Source organism: Mytilus edulis, chromosome 7 (assembly GCF_963676685.1).
Source record: "Mytilus edulis chromosome 7, xbMytEdul2.2, whole genome shotgun sequence".
Classification (NCBI taxonomy): Eukaryota; Metazoa; Mollusca; class Bivalvia; order Mytilida; family Mytilidae; genus Mytilus; species Mytilus edulis.
In genome coordinates, this window is record NC_092350.1 from 12,136,306 (window position 1) to 12,158,364 (window position 22,059).

The window sequence follows — 22,059 nt, forward strand, 5'->3', positions numbered from 1 at the left end:
ACAGTCATGTAAAATAACATTAATATACACTGAACATGTTTTTATGAGCATACCGCGATATGCGTCCTACTTAAAATTGGTTTCTATGAGGGATAGGGATTGAGTCGGAAACATAAGAAGTGCCAAGCCATAGCATTGTCAGTTTATTTTTCGACTTGTGAGTTTGGCTGTCCCTTTAGTATCGTTTGCCTCTCTTTTTTGTATGCAAGACTGGCCTTCATATAATTTAATGTGAACAATTAACAATTATAATCTGAAAGTTCACGACATGTTAAGATTTTATCATTGAAGGATCGAAAAACAAACAAAGGTATGTGATAACGACAACAACTTGGCAGAAGGCTTAAATGAATAAATAAAAAAATCAGGGTATTATTTGGCTTTTCGCAGAAATTGTTTTAAAGATATTGTCGAAATTATCAATATCTTTGATAATTTGATATTTTAATGTTAATGAAGTCAGTATATGCACCAACACCAAATTGGTAGGTGTTTCAATACATATGGTAAATATTGGGTAAACTAGTGCATTCAAAAACAGATATTTCCGAATTCGACCGACTCTATCTAAGCCTTCTAAATTTGAACAAACCGTTTTTATTGAATATATTAACAAAACAAACTGTGGTACCAATTATCGAACGATTTGCAATCTGTTACACTTCACATTGTGAGAATCAGTAAAAACTGAAGTACCTGCCACTTTTATACGCTAAAACGTCACACACAGCACTAGTTGTTATGATGTCATTCGGATAAACTTTACAATTGTTAAATATAAAAAAAATCATAGGCTTTTTGTAACAGTCAATCATGTGAAATAAATTCCTAGGTTAAGTTAATAAATAAAGGCATACACAGTTTATAATTGGAGTAAAGCTTGTGTAAAAATTGCACATTACCTCTATAAAATTGTTTTCAACCACGAAAATGAAATGTATTTGGGACTTTTATGGTTATTGTATTGTAATACAGAACACAGTCAGTTATTTTTCTTCAAACATGTTATAATTTCGGCGGTAAAACAATGTGTTTTATATACGTTTTAAATGGTTTGTGAGTTCTGCTCAAAAGCGACAAAAATATCGTTTTTACGTGCTAGCGGTAAATAACAAAAATGTCGTTTTGGCGCCGAAAGGGTAAAGCTTACTATGCGGTGTGGAATTTGCTAATCGAAGAAGGCCGTACAATGAATTGTAATTGTTAATGTCTGTTTCATTAGGTCCCTGGTGAAACGTTGTTTCTTTGGTAATCATAATAATCTTCTTTTCAAATATAAATATCATATATACGAAACCTAAATGTTATCTGAGAAATGATTCATTGAAGCCATGCGTGTGATGGAAATGTACACATGGCCGAGACATTCAAATGTTATCCTAGGTGTAGCCAGGGATAAAATAAACGCATATCACGGCCGAGGCCATGTGCAGATTTACAACAAATCTATTGCTTCCAAGATTCTGATATACAAAATACTAAAGCGGGGTTGGGTATCCCGTGTGTGTGGCTGTTCTTTTTTACTCCAAGTTAGACAAAGCTGAAACACTTTCATAAATCTGTAGATAACCTGATTTATTTTGTAAATGCCGGTAGAGAAATGTGCTCAATTATTTCAATTTCAGACACAATATTAGCTAAATTTACATGTTTTCTCGATAGCCATCGTCAAATCCGAAGCTGACATTTCGTAACTAACCCGCCGCCATGTTGATTTGCTAAAATCAGTAAATATGCAAAGTAGAAAAATGTTATCCAATAGAACAAGAACATAAAACAACAACTACAACAATAATCCATTTTAATGTAATATTATACGAACACCTTTAGCGTTTTCATTTGTATGATGTCATGTTTTGAAATGACTGAAATGCACCGAAAGCATTAATCGACTTTCGCGTTGTTCTATTGTTTGTTTTGTTTTGGGTTTTTTTTCTCTATTTTTCTGAGCTGTTGTGTATTTATTCTTTTTATTATGCATCTGCATACGATTAAAATTTATGTAGCCTTGTTTTCAATTACAGTTTTTTTTAAATAAAATTGGCATAACGTTTGCAAATAGGTTCTCTTAGATGTGGATTTACGTTGGACGTATATTGTAACATCCATTATAATTTATTTCGCTAAGTCTACGTTAGTGTAGATATATCCAGACTTGTATCACGGTTTTGTTTACAAAGCGAAAAAAGTACGTCATTTTAGAATCGAGTGTTACGAATGTACACATTATCATAATAACAAATCGGTTATGTATACATTATTTGTTTGTCATATCATGTTTTTATAGATTATGATAGAATTACTTTAACGATCATATGATGAACTTGCTTTTTGACACTGATTAGATACTTCTATTGCAAAACATGATGACATAATTTTACATAGGGAAGATAAAGTTCTCAAAGTACAAAGTCGCTTTGTCATCACGCATCGATATGATAGATTTATGTATAGTGTCCAGCTATCAATTTTAGAATACATATTTAAATCAGTACAATATAGATATAGACAGGTTGTACCTGTGCAAGTGGACGTATTTCGTATTTATACATGTTAAATTAGCTATTTAATATAACTATTTATTCTTCTATTAAAAAGAAATTAACAAAATAATCTAAATGAAAAAAGGCCTTATGTTTTTACATGATGTCATAACATATAAAAAAAATTGTAAAACAAATTCGATGTTTTAATTACCGAACGTCTTCGGATTGAGGACTGCATTCTGTACGCGAATTATTCTGGTTTACCAAAATTTACAAAAATAAGGAACCATTCACAATATTCGTAGGCCGTTATCTATGTATACACATATAGACTTTCTCGATACCCGAACTTTGATTTCTCTTTTCGTATTTCATATTATATCCCTGTCTACGACAACTCGAATGGATTATTGTGCATATGTCAAAGACAGGAAGACTAAAATTTAGATTTTTGAATTTACAAATATATTGTTTTTACACTGAGATTTCTACTTATAATTGTTTTAACTATATATAAAATGTAACTCTCTTTATTATACAATTAAAGTTATTAGAATAAAAACTACTTGATTTTTATAACGTCATAAGTACAACTCTAAAAGTTGAATTGATCAATAACGATTTTTTTCACTAACTTCATTTGCATGAAGGTTTAATTATTTTTAATGAATCTGCAAGTTAAGCGTTTGTGCAAACTACTACACTCACGGATAGTAACTTCGTCCTGATGAAGTTAAATCCAGAAAAGCGCTTCAAACGCAAGAAATTATTTAACATGTTGTTTTCATTTTTTTTTTCGTCATATCGAGAGGCGTTTAGTACAGTGATTTCGTCATAGTTTGGTTAAGTAAGCAATGACTGTGCTAAGTGTTTTGATGACAAACAATGCCAAAATATAAACATTCAAATATTGTGTTAAAGTAAGTTCTGTCCATAAATGCAAGCTGGTAAGTGTCTATAGCTAATATGACAGTACATCAAAGATTTTACCATCTACTTCTACTTAATATGCTTCCGTCTCTGAAAATTTAAAAGTTATGATTCGTTTTTAATGCATAAAGACACGTGGAGTGCTTATTATCAGTTACATTACACATTTAATTATGATATAGAACTGCCGTCCTTTATTGCAAACAACAGCTACTTTTGCACAGAATTTTACAAAACAATCAGTGTCAATGTTTGGAATACATTGAATAGTAACGATCAGAATAACTAGATCTTATACTTTTATTGATATACTGTTTTATAAAATTGTTTAATTTAGAAATTACAAAAGAACGCATGTTCAATGTAGTACTATATTATAAATACATGCTATGTGATTGCCAATGAGATAAATAGTCATCCGAGACCAAAATGACGTTGATTTGAAGCTAGAAGGTCTCTAACTATGAGCACAAATCATACCTTTATACAAGCTATAAGAGCCTCCGACAAAAGTTATTGTAAATAAAAATAAATTAGAAAACCAACGTATAAAATATTTCAAAACGTAATCATTTTTATAAGTTCGAAATAGCAATAATAAAAATGGACATTTTATCGGCTTCACTCTAATTCGAAATTCTGACTTTTGATATATTCAAATTCGGAACTTTGTGAATAGTTTTTTATTTTAATTTCACTAATATTTTATAAAACAAATAAGTCTTAACTGTTGTCCATGTCACGCGTTTACAATTTTTTTCGCAGATGGTTGAAGACTTATGGTGTCCTCTAAATATCATTTGGTTATATAATTAGTTTCTATGTCACCTCCTTTCATTCATCAAAGACTGGTTCAAAATGAAACAACAGATGCAAAGATTGCTAGTAAAAAACTCGATACGATTAACATATTTCACTTGGGGTATTCAGGTTTTGAAAAATCAAAAGTTTTGATAGTACTAATTTCAGAGAAAGATCAAAATTTAAAATTTTCCAGACGTTCTTTTTAGAATCTACTTATGGGCTACAAGAGAAAAGTTTCGCTGTAAAGGTCTTATGATTCGCATAAATCTCAGAAAAGGCATTTTTTAGTTACATTTATGATGTGAAATATTTCAATATCTATCAAGAAGCGAAAGACGGTAGAATTGATTTCACTTTCATCTTTGTAATATACACGGTAGGTAATGTGTCCGGCTAGTATTGTGCTATTTTGAGTGTGACCACTTTTTTTTTAGAGTGAATATGCTAAAAAATGTAAACAAACAGACTTCATTTCTGACAAGGCGTGATATAGAAGCTTGAAATTAATATATAAGGCTATGCAAGGCATGTTAGTATTTGAGATAAAATATATAATCATTCTGGCATTTTTGTTCGTTAAAAAAGTGAAATTAAGCCTTACAATGCTTTTATTTCAAAATACAGAATAAAGCCATTTTCATTCAAATTCCAATGCAAATGTCGACGGAAATGCCTACATGGAATCTATTTATCTTTAGATATACAAAGATTTATCAAAAAAAAATATTACATTGAAAACGACATTTTGAGACTACAATCATTTTTCAAATCCGGGCTTTTCGAGAGAAGTCCGAGCTTTTTCGAGTACGTCCTTGTTTTATTGAGTGATAATTCACATTTTTGTACAGCCAGACATGTTATGTATTGGAGTATTTACGTATAAAAACTATAAAATAAAGGTTCAAATGAAGTACTTTCAAGGCACATGGTGTATTAACACTTGTACTTTTATTAATAAGTATCGTTCATTTGTATATATTCTTTTTCTCGCATCTTATAAATTGAATGTAAGACCATAACAATCAAAACCAAGGAGTAAACAAAGACTCACAAAACCAAATGACATTTACATCAACAGTTATAAATAATAAATAAAAAACAACACGACCTCCACTAAATTATATACGTGATGTCAACAATCTAATGTAACTTAAAACATAGACAATTCGGATTGAGACGTACATACATATATTGTGTAAGGTGAACAATATGTTTGTGTTTACAATGAGAATACATCCGAAATATTTCATTAACTATTTGTCTTGTATCTTGTATAATTATCTACTTTATTATTGAGAAATGGAAACCTAAAATGTTTAAATGCTGATAATGCAAATATAATAATTGGTCATACAGAAACTAAACACCATGAGAACTTTCTCTCAATATTAAAAAGTGCCTAAAAATGGAAAATATGGATATCTATCAAAACATGACAATGTTGTTCCTGATGTCGTTCGAAACACTGCACAATCTAGCTTGTGAAAGCATATAATATACATATTTTGTATTTTTCAATCTTTTATAAAGTATCACATTTAGGCTAATAACTATGTATTTCATTGCTATTCAAATCTTATTTTCAATGGCAATAAAAATGGGAAGGATTAAATGTGTGTGTGGGTTTTTTTTAAATTTATTACTGGATTTTTTGATGGGTTGGGGCAAAGGCTCATTTAGATGAATATCTTTTATTACACAGAATTTTGCCGGTTCTTCACAGCTGTCTATAAGGTTTCTTCCTCCTTGGTTTTTTAATCTCCGGGTTTAACCTCAAGGGCTATTATTAACTGTGAAATCAAAAGTAGCATACAATGAAGTTAGTTAAAATGCATATTAGTTCCTTGCACTATTTTCTACATTTTGTAAACACCGTTTTGTTAAGGATCAAGTAATTTCTACATGAACACTGTAAAGTAGTTGTTAAATGCTCTCCGAACAGAAAAATTAGCATTACATTAAAAATTTTGATCAACGTTGTAATATGTTTTTGGTGATTTTTTGGGCATATATGATATTGGCCTTCACTTAATTACATTTTTTAAAGTTCAGAATACCTATTTTCTAATTCAAATTTTCTGTAAAAAAACGGAACCATTTGTTTTAACAGTTGCTCTCGAAATAAAAAGGACAATAACAAAGACTAAATTCTTTGGTTAAATACAAGGAAATTGTGCCTCTTTGTTGATCAAATTATGTATAGTATTCAATATAAGATGGGTAGTAATGTAATACACTATTATAATTAGGAAATAGCAGTTAATTGAACTTATCGCATGTTTCATCACTCGAAAAAGCCCGAACTACAATCGACAAAAAAGGACCGAATCACTCGAAAAAACCACGATCCTAGCCGGACACTATACCTACCGTGATACATTCGTCCGTAAATTCACGACATTATATATAAATATAGTTAAAGGGCATTAGCCTCGAAGTTGAAAAAAAAATGATTTTGATTAATTGATTAAAGGAGTGAAATTGTGATATAATGTTTTGACATTAACAGTACACTTTTGTTTTCTGTCGGCTTCACATCCGTACATAAAGTTTTGCATCAATATATGCTTTGTAGTAAGTGGGTGCAACATATTTCGAAATAGCTATCAACTGGAGACACAATTATTATCGGAACTTTGTGAGGTATAGGATAATAGATTGATTACAGAATAATATAGATACCTTTCAAGGATGTAAAAACCAAATACCTTTTGATGTTGAAACCTCAGTTTCAAACATATTCTTTCCTTGCTTGCATTTCCATTTACCATCACCATTTTTTTTATCTATATCTTCTATGGTAAAGGTAACAGTGTTGGTATAATTATCAATGCTGATATCTTTGTTTTTGTGGCGCGGAAAACATGTTGAGCTAGTAAATGAGCATCGTACGTATTCTCGTTCATGATTGTCAATCAGAATTACTGGTTCAGAAGAGTGATTTAATCGGCAGATTAGAGTCAGTAGATTACTGTTAATCTCCCAGGTTAAACATTCGTGCTTGTCGTGGCAATAACCTGCAATATTATCTATTTCTGCTGTATTCAAGATGGAAGCAATAAAAAAGGCATATCATAAATTATTATTCTATTTTATTAAGTAATATCATATAATAAAGTGAAATCACAAACTCAGCAGAAAATTCAAAACGGATAGTCCCTTAGTATATGGCAAATCACAACGAATTGATAACAACTGTCCTATACATGTCTTGGTACAGCAATCAAGGTTATATTAAATCACCGTTGCATTTAAAAAGAATCTAATAATTAATTTGATATGGTTACCTTATCCAACAACATGTATGACAAGCGAGAAGAATGTTCCTTTTCGCATGGAATTTGCATTTAACAGTTATATTAGTTGTGTTGTTGTTTTTTCGTTTTACGGAATTCTTGAATTCAAATGCACACACTTTTTCTTCTAACTACTTCTAAAACAATGATATGGAATATATATATTGAACAAAACGTTTGCCAATCATTATACATATAGCCAGAAATTTTCTATGATTCAATAGGGGACTTCAATATTAAGTGATATTCAATTCAAGATTTAAACGGTTGTATTGATCATAAACAGAAAATCTGATATATTTTTACTTTTTATCCTGATTGGTAGTCTATCTGAAAAACAATGTTTAAACCACAACTTTAATAGTAAAGCGTCTTGTTATTTTTACAAGAAATATCAATTTAATTATGATATCGTCAGATTTAGTTAAGGTCTTCCTGCAAACTACTACTAAAATGCTTGTTTGAAATTACTCGAACGTTCAGTCGTCGGTATCATAAGCTAGAACGATATTATTATTTTCTTTTGGCTATAATTATTTTATGAAATATTGATTTTTTATTACTTTCTTTTATTAAATAGAAAAATGAATAGTTGTTTTCAAATTTAAAAACTGGCAATGGTTGTTTTAGTTATAACAGTGAAGACCAATTTTATATAGACCTTATAACGTGACTAAACCTATGTGAATATATTTTACACCGTAGGCGTGCAGGACAACGATACTCAACTCTTTAAACGAAATAGTACAATAACATTTTTTTTTAAAGTAAAATTACTAACATACTGCACTCCGAGGAAAATTCATAATGACTATTCACTTTATCGAATTGCAAAATCAAAAACTCAAACATATCTAATATATCTAACAAATGGATAATAACAATCATATTCCTGACTTGGTACATGCATTGCGTGTGCTTGTGCTGTATGCCTCACGTTAATTTGCTCGATGGGTTACTTGTAACATCACTTACTAAAGTTGTCTCTTTTATTTTGCATTTGTTTAAGACATTCAATTCTGCTTTTGTGTAATACCTCCTATATTGATCAATACTTGCAATGTCCATGAAATCAAATATATGCGTCTTGAATGCATACTCGTCTAGCCGTAGATTTATTCCATACTGTCATCTAAAACAAAGATTATGAAAGGTAAATATACTATCAATAATTTTAATGTCAGTACTAGTATTTATGGAGAAAAACACTGTCACTTTCAGCGATGACAAAGCGTTGACTGTAATATATTATCTTAATTCAATTATATTTTTCAAGAGATAGACCCATTGAAATTATCATTCGTGGTACGAAAAGGTTCAAACAAACTGCTAGTAATGTCAGCTTTAGTAATAACAGTGAAGACCAATTTCTTTTAGAACTTATAACGTGACTAACCTCTGTGAATATGTTTTACACCTTAGTCATACATGACAACGTTGTTTAAGGTGGTATGGGAGTCTAAATTAGAAATGATAGAATTTGTTCATACTTTGCAAAAACGTAGTATCTATTGATATCAGAGATGGACCTGATTACTTTCAATGTAATTGATTAAATTACAATTACTTTGTCATTTGTTCGATTAGATTAAATTAACGTTTACATCATTTTTTAAAGTGTCTGATTAAATTAATGATTACATTGACAAAGTAATCATGATTACATCTGATTACAATGAATTAAAAAAAAACATTTTGAATGATGTGAATGAATAAAAATCTAATATAATAAAATTGAGAATGGAAATGGGGAATGTGTCAAAGTGACAACAACCCGACCATTTAAAAAACAACAACAGAGGGTCACCAACAGGTCTACTATAGCACTTTTAGAAAGGATTAGTTTTGTTTTATTATAAAATGATAACTTTAAACCTCATCTATTTATTAAACCACAAAAGTTCACTACAAACATGAACATTGTGTCACTGGTTTGACCCATTACACTTCATCATGATTGATCTTTGAATTATTTTGACTTCAATTGAATAAAGCTTTATTAAGAGTTTGCTGTTTGTCTTCTAACCTCCTCCAGACTGTATATGTCTTTCAAGGTGCAGTTTATGGAAGTTAAAATATGGATGATATGAAAATCTATGTAATTTTTTTATAGAATTGTTTAATTAAATTGTAAACAAAATGCAAGTACTAAAAATCATTGCATTTTACATGTCCAGTCTAAATACATACCAAATTTTGCTTATTTTAAACAAGATTTTTTCAAACTTTTGATTTAGTTCGTTGTTATTAGAGAAATTTCTAATGTCTGATTAATCTTTTATCCTGTATATAGTCATACAGCTATACTCAATTGGTAATTGCAATAAAAACAAACCTTAATTGGTTATCTACCTGTCAATTCGCAGTTGACAAAAATCAAAAATATTAACAAAAGATAATAATTATTCAGGGTTAAAGAGAAGTATTACTAGACTATAACAGTTATTATCAAATATATATATGTACATCTTTAAATTGTCAATATATGAACAATATCTTTTACTAAGGCAAAAGACATATAATTGTATTTATATGTCTCTTCTTAAAATACTGATGACTTTTCAATACTGTAACAGTTTACTTTTTACTGAAGTATACAAATCAATCAACATGCTTTATAAAGTAAACCAAACTATCTTAACATGTTAACTATTTATCAAATAGGAATATTGTAATCAAAATGTAATCAAAAAGTAATCAGGATTACAGGGTATTTTGAAAAGTAATTGCTTAAATTAAATTACATGTAATCAGATTTTTGGCTGATTATTGATTACATTGATAACTCGAAAAAATGTAATCAATTACAGCTGATTAACGATTACAATTACAATTACCCCAAGTCTGATTGATATATGTTCAAAAATATCATAAAAATGATAGGTCACCGCACATTTTCTCAAGTTACAGGTTGTGACCAATTGTCAAATTTTGTATAGATTATACAGAAAAAAGCACCATTATGGGATAAAAAGCTAAACTCAATGATAGAATTGTAAAATAAAATACGAGAAGACAGTTTTTATAAAATACTTGGTACATGCATTGTGTGTGCTTGTGCTGTATGCCTCACGTTAATTTGCTCGATGGGTAACTGCATAAATATAATTATTTTCTGTGACTGTATCTTACATTAATTTGTAAGATCCTTTACCATAGATAATTTAGCTGATCTGTAAAAATAACATCTCCATGCCTTATATATCATGTTCTGTAATACGACGCTAGATTAAAACTGACGTGGAAAGGTAACATTCGACCACTGAAAGCTTTATGTTGAAGCCTAGGTGGTCGTGTGGTCAAGCGGGACGGTTACAGTGCAGGCTATTTGGTGTCACGATATCTCAGTAGCATGGGTTCGAATCCCGGCGAGGGAAGAACAAAAAATTTGCGAAAGCAAATTTACAGATCTAACATTGTTGGGTTGATGTTTAAACGAGTTGTATATACATAATATACACAGCCATGTATCACCATCACTGCTGGTGATCCGATGGATAAATTTGTTGAAGTGTTACTGGCGCAGACGTACTTATAAATATAATTATTTTCTGTGACTGTATCTTACATTAATTTGTAAGATCCTTTACTATAGATAATTTAGCTGATCTGTAAAAATAACATCTCCATGCCTTAAATATCATGTACTGTAGTACGACGCTAGATTAAAACTGACGTGAAAAGGTAACATTCGACCACTGAAAGCTTTATGTTGAAGCCTAGGTGGCCGTGTGGTCAAGCGGGACGGTTACAGTGCAGGCTATTTGGTGTCACGATATCTCAGTAGCATGGGTTTGAATCCGGCGAGGGAAGAACAAAAAATTTACGAAAGCATATTTACAGATCTAACACACTACTACTATTGAAGTTATATTTTTTATAGCGGATGTGGTCGAGTGGTCTAGAGCGCTGGACATGAGGCTCATCGATTGGTGCTAAAGTGTATCAAAGGTGGGAGTTCGAATCTCGCTGAGGGACGGACAAGAAGAAAGAAAATCTATCTCTAAAACTCTAAGGTGTAATTTTCAGACTGATATATACATACAAATATACTTCATGTGAAGCGTTGTTACATAGAATTAAAAAACAAATTGGAAAGTAAACCCCTTCTGTCGTCTTGGGAAATATCAAAAATGTTTGTTTATAGATGTAAGTCTAGATTGTAGCATTCTTAAATGTATCTATTGTATCTTTTTTGCGAAACCAATGGGATCGATGCATTATTCAAAGTCATCAAATTGTCAACTACTTAGTGAGATGATATTCTTTTTGGTATATGATTCTGTTCTCATATGAGATAGGATTGGGGTTCTTGGATAAGGTGAATATAGAAAGAAGGCATCAAAAACAGGAGAAAACAAAGCAACAAGAATAGAAACACAACCAGTTTCCATAAGAATGTAATTATACGTTTAACAAATATGAGTTTAGCTGGTCGTATAAATAAGATGAGCGAAACACGTAACAATTAATTTTGTGTAATATTATGTCTGCCCTTATAATGTTAATATACTGTGAGTATACAGGTTGACGATAAAAAGGTCTCTTGTTAGAATGAGGGATATCCTATATAAAATAAGATATGTTCTATTTTAGGGACCTAACGAATCAGACTATTTACCGGATTTGTTATCACATAAGCAATACGACGGGTGCCACATGTGAAGCTGGATCTGCTTTCCCTTCCGGGTCACTGGAGATCACCCATAGTTTTTGGCGGGGTTCGTGTTGCTTATTTTTTAGTTTTCTATGTTATGTCATGTGTACTATTGTTTGTCTGTTTGTCTTTTTCATTTTTAGTCATGGCGTTGTCAGTTTATTTTCGATTTATGAGTTTGATTGTCCCTGTGGTACCTTTCGTCCCATCTTTTAAAACAATGGTATACTTATGATATAACCATGATTACCGTGAATGCTGAAGATCATGAACGGTGTAAATCATTTGATTTATTGAAAGTTAAGATAATTGCTTCGACTTTTTAAGCATTAACAAAACAAAACAAAAATTTTGAGATACCAATATCCTACATGTAACGATTTCATAGATTTCTTGGAGATTTTGTTTTATATCTCGAGTTTATTGTTATCAAAAAATACAAATCCCTTTTAAAATAAAGTCATCAGTCAACTCTTGTCAGTTTTCAAGATAAAATCTCTATTTATTTCTCATTAAATTTGAAGAAGTAATATTAGTTAGTGAAAATACATATTTGTCAAGTTAGTAGTTATTTTTGTCTTTCGGTCATCTTTTCATACTAGGGAAACATTTGAAGGTAGCTTTGATAAATCTATTCGTTTTTCATATTAACTGGTGCTTCAAATTCAAAGAAGAAATAGAAAATCTTTGTGAATGAAAACCAAATTTAAAAATTACACGATAATCTATTGCCATTTTCCAAGTTTATACAACATAGTGTTTACGTAAAATTATATAAATATTATTTTTACTAATTCTTTTATGTCATTTTTTTTCAGTTTCTTTTTCGGCATTAACATAGCCTTGATCGAGTGTTTACTGATTATTCTGAAATTTGTTTGTTTGTTTTGTGTTTTCTTACTGTGTAGGTATAGTTTGCTAGAATTTCTGTGAAAAAGGTGTCTTGTGTGAACTTTCCATTGAAATTCGTTTAAGAAGTGTGTAATTTAACGACGCTTTTTGATTTTAAAAGATAATCAATGATTTTAATGTATTATCATTTTATTCTCAATTAAACATAATTCATGTTGCCATTAGGTTCAATCATAATTATCTCTTATAGTTATTAACTGAAGAAAAATTATAGCGAATGTTTCAAAAATAACCATCGTCATTCATTTTAGCATATCTGTAATTGGGAAAAACCTACAAGAATACTTTATCATGATTATGCATTGAAATGTACCTGATAAAAGCACTGTTTCGCATAATGTTAATGTTTTTTATAAATTATGTTTTACATTAATTTTGGTTTTTCCTAAATAAAAAATAAAGTGAATTATTGAAATATGATCACTTACTTCGTCTGTAGGTGAATATGTTATGCTATAAAGATACATTTCAAACACATTTATCTAATCGTTCAAAAAGATAATTCGTGCAAATAAATAACAAAATGTTATCTTTAAAACTTTATTTTAGGATAAGTTGACTTTTGTCAGTATTATAAATAACCAGGTGTACAATAATGTATAAATGTAAGTATAAATCAATAGTGTTTTGTGCTTGGAATGTGTTGATTGTTGCGAGTAATGTCATTGAATGTATAAATTATTGTGAAATTACTCTCGATGAGTTCAGTATGTCATCAATGTAAACGGAAATGTAGTGTAATCTTTTGTCCCAATTTTTGAACCGTTAGATATCCCCCCCCCAAGACATATCATATACAAAATCTGCGCTGTATGTGTTTACATTTCTTCACGGTCTTTTGGTCTTATGTTTTATATACATGTAACGATATTCCTATAACTAAATGAGATGGGGAAATGTCGGTGGTCATTGTATAAGGCAATTCAATGCCTGTTTTCCTATGTGACGTTCATTGCCAGATAGTAAGGACTATGCTAGTTTGATATGCTATTCCCTACCATCGCACCCCATTTACCCATCTTTTTGTAACCTTATCAGTTCTTAATCGACTCGTTTATGGTAAAATGTGATGCATAAATGGATATTTATGTTGAACATGTTAAATCAAAGGCGATCTTGAAGCGAACACAACCCTATACTGTGTTTGGTTTTTTTCTACGATATCTAGTTACGGATAGGAAGTGCTGGCACTCTAAATTGATGCTGACAAGATCTCTCATTCATTGTGTTGTAATATTGATGTCATTTGTATTGTACAATTACTCCTGGTCTAAAGTATGTATACATTATGTTCCAGTATTGCTGTCATTTCTACATTTATTATACAATTCATAATGACATAAAAATATTACACATTTGTTATGCAGCCAGTTAAATTTACATAATAAAGTGCAAATACGGTTAGCTTTGGTTGAGATATAAAAAGTCCTGTTTATTTGTGGCTTATCAATATTCTAAATGTGTTGTATAAAATGAAGACTAGCTGGCATGCTTAATTGATGCGTAAAAAATATTTGTATTATACAATCAATCCTGACATCATTATTAGACCGTTGGTTTTCCCGTTTGAATGGTTTTACACTAGCAATTTTGGGGTCCTTTATAGCTTGTTGTTCAGTGTGAGCCAATGCTCCGTGTTGAAGACCGTACATTGACCTATAATGGTTTGCTTTTATAAATTGTTATTTGGATGGAGAGTTGTCTCATTGACACTCACACCACATCTTCCTATATCTATCAAAATATTACTGATTTACTATATGCAGCTTTACAGATTTACAAAATAAAGTGCAAACGTGAAAAGTTTTTTTGTGATGCTGTCAAATTATTTCATTATTCGAGCCAGCTTGAGGTATCAAAACTACAGAAATTTTCTTACGAGTCAATATTTTGTATAAAAAAGAGGATAAGCTAGCCTTTAGCAGCTACGTACTTTTACATAATAAAGTGCAAATATTGTCAGTGTTGATGCAATGAAATTAATTTGTTAATTATGGTTGTACGAGCCAGTCTGAAGAACCAAACTACTGAAATTGATTCATTTCGTGCTATGTAATTTATTGCATGTGAATAATGTGATGTATTGTTATAAATGTCTTTTATGTCGGTTAAAATGTCATTAGATCTTACCGTCTTTTTTTTTCTTCTTTTTTTTTAGCTTATTTGTATTACTATTATCACTTCAAACAGCTGAAAAGACTATTTTACTTAATAGGACAAGCTTTAAACCCGACAGTACGTAACTGTACTTTACTGTACTTGACTGTAGTCTCGATTTTACTTAAAAAATCTGATTCAGTATTTGATAATCTTGGTGTTGTCTGAAATGGTCTCGACAAATGCTCAACCAGTCACGGCCTGTCTTGACCAGTTTTGACTCAGTCCCGACCAGTATCGACCTATCTTGACCAATCTTGACCTTTTCATTTAGTGTAGACTGGTCTGGATCAGCCCATTTAATTCAATTATATATTGATCTTATTTTATAGTTTGATTTATTGCTATCATATTAAAGGATTTACATAAATGGTAAACAAAGCTAGCATTTTCAGTTTGATGAAATTCAAATAGTCACCTATAACTATTTCTACAACTTTTTCAAATCAACTCAGATATTTTAATTATAAATTAAGCTTAGAGAATGCCAGGTTGTTTGGTAGCTTGATTTATTGCTGTCAAATTTAAGGATTTAATCAATACATGAAGGTAAATTGCATGAACTTTGTCTTATGATTGATATCGTGTTACATATAGATAATAGCCTAATATTGGTGTATTTACATATCAATGTTAAATATATGATTAAACGAAAAGTGCACATGATAGGAGTGATAATCATAATTGCACTTTCATTTCAAAATACACTTGTGACGTAAATCTTTTGTTCCAACTTTTTCTGTTGTTAACCTTCATTCATCCGTAGATTTGGCAATATGATAATTCCATGGGCATTTCTACAAATGTGTTCAACCATTGAATAATTCTAGAAATCGTAGTGCAATATTGAGTGAAGATGAAATATTACTAAATTTACTCGTCATAGATACCAGGATTCAAATTGTATATTTGCACCAGACGCTTGTTACGTCTACAAAAGACTCAGATTGACGCACGAATTAAAAAAATGTTAAAAAGGTCAAATAAAGTACTGAGTTGGAGAGCATTGAGGACCAAAAATTCCTAAAGAATTGCTAAATACAGTTAAAGTTAGCAACTGATACTTGATTGTGTTTTTGAATTGTGATCATAGTAATAAAATGAACACTAAAACGCTCAATATTTACCAGCTTTTATTATTAAATCGAAAGTTTGTTATACGATGCAAATCCTGGCTGAATTTTTGTCACTGATATATATATATATATATATATAGTATCCAGGTCGATAAAAACGAATATTTTCCAATGAGTTCCATTCCTTTTCTATGCATCTACAAAATATCAAGTGTGTTAATTGTGTGTGAGTCAGTGAGTTCTATTGTACACATTAACATCTTTCAAAAAAGAAATTAACAGAAAATATATTTTACATTAACAATTGATTTTAATTTTACCATTTAAGATATCATTTCCTTTAAATATTTTGATTTTGTGTAGCAAACATCATTTGTTACATTTTTGTAAATATATAAATTAAAAACACAAAGATTAGTCAGTTTGTTTCTACACCAATATTTAAAAGAAAAAAAATAGTCCAAGAAATTGAAATGGTCAAAATGAATAATTCAGTATTTTATTTGATAGCTCGTTGTTATCATTTAAATGTAGCACTATTAAATATGCGAATAAGCATAAGGCTTTTGTTCAATATTGTGTTAAATATTTGGCCGGGTTAATCGTTTCTGAACAGAAACGCATAAGTTCAGAAACGCGTAACATTATTAAATTACGTCAATGTTTTAGATATGTCCAGTGGCAAACAGTTATATTGGCAGAGTAAATGAACGGCGTTAATCTTGAAATAAATTTTTAAATGAAATTAAAAGGTAGACCGTTGTCCACTTTAGTTGAATACATACAATACGGGACCTAGAAATGCGATTAAAACCCCAGCCAAATATTTAACACAATATTGAACACAAGCCTTAAGCTTATTCGCAGGTTATTCATACTCCTCAAATTTGATTCAATTTTCAAAATTGAAAGACATAATTGACAGTTATTTGCACTTTCTCTATAACTTAACTTAAACATTGAACATTAACCTAACTATCAGGAATCACGTAATAGCCTAATACAAATGTATATGCAAGGTAAGTTAACAGCTATTAATCCAAAAATAGGGACAACCGAAAAACTAGATGATTTCTCAAAAAGAAACTAACGTAATTGTGTGAAAACAAAACATTATTCAAAAATATGTCCTATTCAATAAAAGAAAAGATTTGCATGATTTCAAAGAAATTAAAAGAGTATCAAAAGAGAAACAATTGATAAAAAAAATCTTAACCCAATGTTTTATGTTAAAACTGAAAACCGATGTTCTCAATGCTCTACCCCTTTTTTAACTTCTTTGATTTAGACTTATTGGAGAGTCTTTTGTTGACAAAACGCGCGTCTGGCGTACACAATTTTAGCCGTGCTATTTTTAGGATTTTTTTCTAGTAGCGAAAACGTTATTGGTAATTTGCGTGCATTTGTATGATTCATTGAATCCGCGGGTATATTTCCCTTTCTTTGGGGATATTTGTGATTATATGTTTTTGAACTCTTGAATCAGCAATAGGTTGTTTTGCAAACATAATGAGTTAATGACAGTGTTATTATCTTATTGATATTTACGTATCATCTTGCGCAAAACTGGACAGCTTTACTTTATCTATTCATGGACTAAATTTCAGATCAGTATTTTAAAAGTCTATGTTTATAAACATGTGGTATATTTCAATAAGTTTTCGATTGGAGAAAGTCTATCGCATTGATATCATATATTTAAAGTAATATAATTGTTAATGTTATCAAATTATACGGATCTTTGAATAATCTTTCGACAAATTAACCGATTAATTGATAATAATTAAAATTATTTTCAAATGCCTTCTCTTTAGTACTCTACACTTGCACTGTTTTTTGTACATGTACGAATATTTAAAGATGATCGTTGAGCATCATAAAGCTTGATTTTAAGCATTCCTGGTACAGATTTAATTTCAATAATCTGTACCAGAAATGTAAATACAAGTGAACGATTTAGCTATAATTGTCTAATTAAGGCAATTCATGTATCAAGTCAGTAATATGACTGTTATTTTTCATTCCTTTGATGACTTAAATTTTAACCTTTTATTTAGTCATTTGATAAGGAACTTTTTAATTTGAATATTTTCCGTAAGGTTCGGTGTTTTTGTTATTTTACTTTATGTTTCTTTTTTATATAGATGAAATCTCAACTGAAAATGACGTTTAAACCTACAAATGCGTTGAATAAAAACAACAATTACAAATTTCTTGGTAGTTTTTTTATTCTCCCGAAATACCACTTGCATATTGGTCAATAGCTTTAAGAATATTACCATAAAAGATTGGATGTGAAACACCTGACCGTATATGATATCCACATGTTGAGTTATATTAATGAATGATGTCCTTGTACCGATGATGAAATTTTGTAAATGTTTTGACTAGTTTGTGATAACTAAAACCCTGGTGTAATTATTTTTCAGTAATACACACATTTCTAAAATCTAAAACGTTGGTACAGCTACGAGCGACACGTTGAGATATATAAATACCATAAAATGGTGACAAGGGAAATGGATAATTAACTATAGGAAATGAAAAATCATCTCTTTTATCGTAAAATGTTGTATTAAGCTTCCCGTTAATGATAAAGATATCAAGATCGAGGAAAGGGCAGTGGTCATTGTTAGTATTACCTATATTTAAAGTGAGTAAAACAGGATAAATTTCTTAAGTATACATACTGAAGTCGTCATTATTGCGAGCTAACATACCATCCAAATATCTAAAAGTATTGATAATTTTTTGTATCAAATGGTGTTTTGATGGGTCTTTGCTGTTTTTAGTCATTAATTGTAACTCATGACAATACAAACACTTATCCGCAATAAGTGGTGCACAGTTGGTTCCCTTTTGAATTCCGATAACTTGACGATATACGGAGTTTCCAAAGAAACAAAAATGTTATCTAGTAAAAATTCTAGGGCAGATATAGTATCAAAGCATGTCTAATTGACATAGTTCTTTGTTTGTTAAAAAATGACCTAAAGGAGTTTGAACATATGTATTCGAATTCTGACTTTTTGAAGCCCATTTAATTAGATGTGAGATTTTTTCCTAATAAAAAGAGGCAAAGTGGTATATAGGGTAGAAAAATAAAAATGTTGAACAGATTCAAAATCACCAATATATGCATGCAATTTATCATGTACTTCCAATGAATTTTTGACACTTTAAAAGTTATTAATTTCACTATTTTCTAAGGCCTTATTTGCACATTTTATTATCAGTTGAACCAAGTGTACTAGTAAGCAGAATATACAAGTGGAACAATGATTTGAAGACAAAATAAATCTATATTTGTAAGGTGTTTTGTGTAGCTTCGTAAGCCAGTACATTGTCTGGACTTTCATTGTATTTGGTTCTGCTTGTAAAAAAGTAGCTAAAAGTTTATGTTTGTTACAGATGTTTTTTTCCGAAAATGGAGTCAGTTGAAATGTTGCTGAATTCGTGATTTCCTTTTACAAAACGTCGATGGAAATGTTTCGTTAAACATTAAAGGTATTATTAGCAGCTTTGTCAGCCTGAACAAAATATTCCTTGGCCAGTTCTTTTACTTTATATTTGAAACGAGAAATAGGGTTTTTATGGTTGTTTTTAAGAGTGAAATGTTCTTTAAAATGTTGTTTACGTATATCAACTATGTTCATTACTGAATTAAAAAGATTTCTTATCAGCTTTTTTTCGTTTTATCAATTTCAAGCATTAAGTACGGAATGAGTCGTGAATGATATTACGACACTAATTCCATTAGTAATTGACGGGGGACGATATTTAGGTCCTTAATTCGGGAAGGATTTTAACTCTCGTTGCGGTCTCCTGTTATAACATTGGAAATTGGGCCATTTGTGTATTTGAAATTACTGCAATTACATGACGTAGGTGTATTTTCACTGATATTTACATCTGTACATACTTGGCTATAATAAGACTTATATTTCCGGGTAAATTTTTTGTAAGTATAACAAATAAGAGGGAGTTAAGTATTATCAAAATATCCAGTTATTGTTCAGAATGATACATAATATATGTTTGGTCTTTTAGAAAAAATGAATAAGTCCCCGATTCTGTTTTAATGTAGATCTTAATAAAAATACAATTGTAGTTTATCTTATTTTAAATGTCAATTAATTTTTTTTATATAGGAAGGGGGAAGAGAGGGATGGTTTGATTAATTGTTTTAACAAATTGTTTATTTCCTTTGAATATAAGGAACGAATAAATACTTCATTTCGAAAAAAAATAATCTTAATTCGTTAATTTGATGCTTGATAATTTTACAAAAAAGACAATTCGATAGGAACATGTTTAACCCCGCAGCATTTTTGCGCCTGTCATAAATCTGTAGCCTCTGGCCTTTGTTAGTCTTGTATGGTTTTAATTTGAGTTTCTTTTATATATTTCGGAGTTGGGTATGACGCCCATTAACACTTATCATGAGCTATATAAAAAAGAAGTTTTAAGAACTGTCCACAAGAGACCAAAATGACAGACATTAACAACTATAGGTCCAAAACACATTTGAGTTTGGGGGTCAGCTGAAGAACACCTCCAGGTGAAGGATTTTTGTTTTTTTGAAGACCCATCGGTGGTCTACATCTGTTTCCCACTCTTTGGTCATTTTGTTGTCCTTTGAACCTTTCCCAATTTCTTTCCTTATTTAATTTACAAGATTTTGAATGTGAGTACTATATTTTTGGTATGAAGACATGATTCATATATTAGTACAGCATCAACATTCTTAAAACTAATGTTTAAGCACGTGCTGGTTTTTCTTTGATTTTTGCCGGAAATTGGTGAACTGTAAGACACGTGTCAAATAACATATCTGATTAACCTGTTATCTGAAGAAAAAAATTAAAAAAATATTATTTTGCATGAAAAAATAACCCTGACATTAGATATGTTTGCCATAAAAATACGTTGGGACTTATTATTGCTTTTTTGTTTTATTTTAATTCAACATCTATAGTTGAAAATCATAAGTGTACATCGGTTAATTGAATGATGAAATATAGAAACTGTTATAGATATTTTTAATAATCCCCCCTTTTACCCTTTTTATAATTGGTCATTACCTAAGTTTGGAGTCCGAGAACTAACAGACTATAAACAGCAAAATGGGTTAAAGACAACATTGGACACACAACACTGATTTCACTGAAAAATTTCAACTTTCATATGATACCCTTTGAATATATTTACATACTTGACCTCGTCTACAGAATGTAATTCTGGACAAAATTGAATTCAGTATATGTTTACTATACAAACAGATAACAGAACTCAGTGATGGGTACACCTGGGGCTTAATTCATTTTTAAGGCACAGTTTGTTTGATCGATTATTGGTTGCAAACATTTCATGCATGTTCAAGACGAGAACTCCTTTCCAAAAAAGATTATGAAGTATTAGGTGTAACAAATGTTAAAATGTTATCATCGGAATTTTCTTAGCTATTAGAATTGGTACGTCATATTTTTTTCTGACCAAAACTATATCTTTTGCTCTACATGAACACATATATGGTTTTTATCTTATTAAAACATTGTAACTTAAGTCTCGAGAATTATTTGTATATAAGGGCTTTTGAACTACGCTGCATTTGTTTCCACCTGCCCTAACCTGCTGTTCAGTGGTTGTTGTTTGATGATGTATTTCAAAAGTATTTCTCGTTTTTGGTATATATAGACCGTTATTTCTCCCGTTTGAATGGTTTTGCACTAGTCATTTTT